Here is a 4780-nt window from a genome sequence, read left to right on the forward strand (position 1 = left end):
TGCCTCATGATTTTAATGAGCCTCGATTTTCGAAGTATCCATGAAGTCACTGGTATTTTAGGAGGCAGACAGATTGTCCAGAAGCATCTGTGGATTCAAAAAGAATAACAGGTATTTTCCCCATATGAGAATATTTGCAAATTTGTTGCAAGTTGGAGAGGAAGTAAAGCAAATACTTATAAACAAAAGTATTTAACAAATATGTGTTACTTAACAAATGCCAGGCACTAGCGTAGAGATAATGCCCAACTTTCATAAAAATTGCAGTCCCTGGGAGGGCACATTGTAAATAATCAGTGTATATGAAAGTGTATAAGTGGGATCAGGTGCTACAAGGGAAAATGGATGGATTAATTTGAAAAAGTAGGGAGGGCTCTGTTAGTGGATGAAGACAAGGGGATTAAGTGCTAGATTAGTAGTACCTGTGAAAAGCCACAGAGTAACTGACCTAATGAGGTAGAGATAATGGCTGGGGAAGTACTGTGATAGGAGGAGAAAAGATTATGAAGGACCTTGGAAACTCTGCAGGGAACTTACACATAAAACAAAGCAATTAGTGACCAAGGAAGTAGCCTGTTTTTAAAATAAGCTTAAGCAGACTCATCACTTTTGTCTACAATGAGGATTTAGTCTTAGTCTTTTCACTGGAGACTTTTGCAGGTGGGGGAAAAGGTGGGAGTCAGAGAAAGCACCTGGGGACGTGTGGTAACTTGTCATTTTGTCTCTAGTTGCCTTCGGTTTTACTTACGAACTTAACTGAAAGCATAAATGGAGAGAAACTTCATGCAAAAGGCTTCTTTAGCACCTGAGTAATTAATGGGGTGCCTGGGTGGCTCAGTCAGTTAAGCGTTTGACTCTTGATTTCAGCTCAGGTCAGGATGTCATAACTCGCGAGATAGAGCCCCACGTCGGGCTCCGTGCTGACAGTGCACAGCCTGCTTGGGAGTCTCTCTTTCCCTCTCTCTCTGCCCCTCCCCTGCTTGCTCACTCTCTCTCTCTTTCTCTCAAAATACATAAATAAACTTAAAAAAATAAAAATAAAAAAAATAAAATTTAAGTTATTAAGAGCAAAAATGAAAGTCATCTGATCATAGTGTTAAATTTGGATAACTCATAATAAATATTGAGCTGCTTTTCTCAGCCCTTAGATACACTTTATAAACAGTACATTTTATTATGCAATTAATGGAGCTAAATATTTTTTCAACGTACGTTATTACTGAGTAGTCGCATAAATGTAGAGTAATAGAGAATCCTAAGAATAACTTCGAAATATACGTTATTTTCCTGACTTTACCTCACCATGGTCACGAGACCACTTTTTTGGATCTAACAGCCTGACGCTTTCTAGTTTCTGGCCAGGCAAATTAAACGTGAGTAATAATAACACAGATAAAAAGCTACTTTCAGAAACACAGTTTTGTTCATTACAACTGACATTTTTCATACCAATTATTTGAATTATTTAGCATTTCCCATTCTGCCCACCCCCAGAAGGGTCTTATATTTATTTTTAACAAAAGAGATCTTATCCTTTCTCACTCCCATCCATCTTGGCAACTGCTCTTGCTTGGGACCATCCCGCGCCTAAGGCAGGAAGAGGGTGGCCACAAAGACGATGAAAAAGCCACTGGAGTGAGTCAACTCTAGGCTCCAACTCACTGTGAAAAGTGGAACGTACGCACTGGGGTATAAGCAGACTGGAAATGATCACACATGGCAAGCAAAACTAGTCATCCTCCTCAACAACTGCCTGGCCTTGAGGAAATCCGAGATGGGATACTGTGCCATGTTGGCCAAAACTGGCGTCCATCACTACAGTGGCAATACTATTGAACAGGGTGCAGCGTGTGGAAACTACTGCATAGTGTTGCACGGCGGCCGTCATGATCCAGGTGATTCTGATATCGTTAGAAGCATGCGAGAACACACCGGTGAAAAGTAAACCGTGCAGAAGTTTTCCTTAATAAAACCCGCTGGAGTGCATTAAAAAAAATAATAATAAATAAATAAATAATTTTAAAAAATAATTAAATAAAAGGGATCTTAACAATTAAAAAAAACAAAATAAACTAAAAGTTCAATTGAATTGGATTTAAAATTAAAGTCAGAAAATAGAACAAAGCATTAAATAGTAATTGCCTATATAATTGACCAGATCGTGGAAGATAATTTTTATTTGAATGAATCTATGGTCTACAAATGAGGGTCAATTTGAAAATGGAATTCTAGAGTTTTTCTTTTTTTTAACTTTCTAAACCACATAATTGGCTATCTGAAAATTCTATAGAAGAAGCATAATATGTCAGTGTTTTAAGTAATTCCTAGAGGAAGCAACAAAGACATTTTAATACTTGCAGAGGAAAGGCATCAAAATGACTTATGTGAGTTAATTATATTTTATATTTCTTACCTTCCCCCTCACATAATTTACCAGGGTGTCAGAATCTATCTATTTTATTAAATAAACATTAACATGAGTGCTTAGTGGACTAGCATTTCTGTTCTTGCACCATAATGAATCTGAATGAATGTTCTAGTGACGCTGATTCAAATTGTGATGGTGAAAGCATATAGCATTAATACATCTTTCAAGGTTTTCAAAGTTTGATTTTTCCTAAATCTGGAACTGTTGGAGGAAGGGACAAACTTAAGCCATTTTGATCAAGTAGAAGGTATACATTCTCCTCTCCAATTCAAAAGAGGAACCAGGAAAACAAAGCAGCCTGTTACCATTTTCAAGACAGACCTGAGACAAAATTGGAATGTACATTTGAATGAAGTTGGATCTTTAGTCTACTCCTTTCAAACCTAGTTGTGGACTTCTAAATGGCAAATTTCTGGTCTTGCACAGTAGAAGATTTTCAATCTTTAATAAAGGCCACCGTTTTAATGAATCTTGGGAATCCAGCCAACCTCCCTCTACTTAATAATAACAATAATAAAAATACTAATAACAAACACATATATTACTATGGGCAATTTAATCTTCAAACCAACCCAATAAACCAGGCATTATTATCTCACGTTACAGATGAGGAAATAGAGGCACAGAGACAATAAGTAACAGTGCTAACAGCTAGGTAGTGATGGAACTGGTATTTAAACTAGTCTGGCTCCAGATTTCGTGTCCATAATAATAACATAATATTCCTCTCACTTTCAGGGCACATGGGTGGCTCAGTCAGTTAAGTGTTTGACTCTTGATTTCAGCTCAGGTCATGATCTCATAATTCATGAGATTGAGCCCTATGTCTGGCTCTGTGCTGACAGCTAAGAGCCTGGAGTGTGCTTCAGATCCTGGGTCTCCCACTCTCTCCACCCTTCCCCCACTCTCTCTCTCTGTGTCACTCAAAAAGTAAATATTAAAAAAATATTCCTCTCGTTTTCTCTGTTCTCTTAAATTTTAACATCAATCTGAGTTTTATAAATTTTTTTTAACATGTATTCATCTTTGAGAGACAGAGAGAGACAGAATGTGAGTGGGGGAGGAGCAGAGAGAGAGGGAGACACAGAATCTGAAGCAGACTCCAGGCTCTGAGCTGTCAGCACAGAGCCCGACGCGGGACCCCAACTCACTGGCTGCGAGATCATGACCTGAGCCGAAGTCGGACGCTTAACCGACTGAGCCACCCAGGCACCCCTCTAATATGAATTTTAGACTATAGTAAATGTAATGGGCTGGATGGTGTCCCCCCACACTCCAAAAATACATGCTTACATCTTAATCCTGTAAACTACAGATGTTACTTTACTTGGAAAAAGAGATTTTTTTTGCACGTGATTAAGTTAAACATCTTGAGATGAGAAATCATTTGGATTATCTAGGTGGACCCTAATTTTTTTTAAGAGAGAGAATGAGGGAGGGAAGGAAGGAGGGAAGAGGGGCAGAGGGAGAGAGAGAGAGAGAGAAAGAGAGAGAGAGAGAGAGAGAGAGAGAGAGAGAGAGAGAGAATCTTAAGCAGGGTCCACAACCAGCACAGAGCCTGACACTGGGCTCAATCTCAAGACTAAGATCATGACTGGAGCCAAAACCAAGAGTTGGACACTTAACTGACTAAGCCACCCAGGCACCTCAGATGGGCCCTAAATTTAATGGCAAAGGCCATTGAAAGAGACAGACGCACAGCGAAAAGACACACAGAAGGGAAAGCAATGTTAAGAAAGAGACAGAAATGGAGTAATGTGGTCACAAGCCAAGAAAGCCAAAGAATGCTGACAGCCACCAGTAATTAGAAGAGGTAAAGAATGGATTCTCTTCTAGAGCCCCCAGAGGAAGCATGACCTTTGCAGATTTTGAACTCTGGCCTCCAGAACTGTGAGAGAAGAAATTTCTGTTATTTTCAGCCACCAAGTCTGTAGTAATTTGTTACAGCAGCCTCAGGAAACTAGTACAGTAAACGATGTGTTGGTTTTGGATGACTGCACTGGAAACACATTTTGAGGAACTATTAAGAGTGGTATAGCTCAGACAGACTTGTGAGAGATGATTCTTGAATATTCAAGAATTTTGCAAATTTGTTGTTAAATTGCTACCAATCAGGCATCCCCTTACCCCCTCAGAATCACTTGCCTATTTCCCCGCTACCTCTACTTGCTACGCTACTGGAGCTGGGTGTTCTCTCTTGGCCTAGGTCTCATCTTTTCACAGCCCTCACTCATTGAGTCTAGTAGAGCTCTGGATTCTGGCAATAGGCAATGTTTTCCTTTCCTCAGGAGAGGCATCTTATGCCCTTTAGCAAGTTTTGATTATTACTGTTAGTGTGTATAGGGAGAAGAA

The 4780-nt window shown here is 39.4% G+C and overlaps 1 pseudogene; it reads left to right on the plus strand.

Annotated features, from left to right (window-relative positions):
• The first annotated feature begins 1618 nt into the window (after positions 1–1618).
• LOC122490954 lies at positions 1619–1945 on the plus strand (annotated as a pseudogene).
• Positions 1946–4780: the final 2835 nt, after the last annotated feature.

The sequence above is a fragment of the Prionailurus bengalensis genome, chromosome C2 (assembly GCF_016509475.1).
Source record: "Prionailurus bengalensis isolate Pbe53 chromosome C2, Fcat_Pben_1.1_paternal_pri, whole genome shotgun sequence".
Classification (NCBI taxonomy): domain Eukaryota; kingdom Metazoa; phylum Chordata; class Mammalia; order Carnivora; family Felidae; genus Prionailurus; species Prionailurus bengalensis.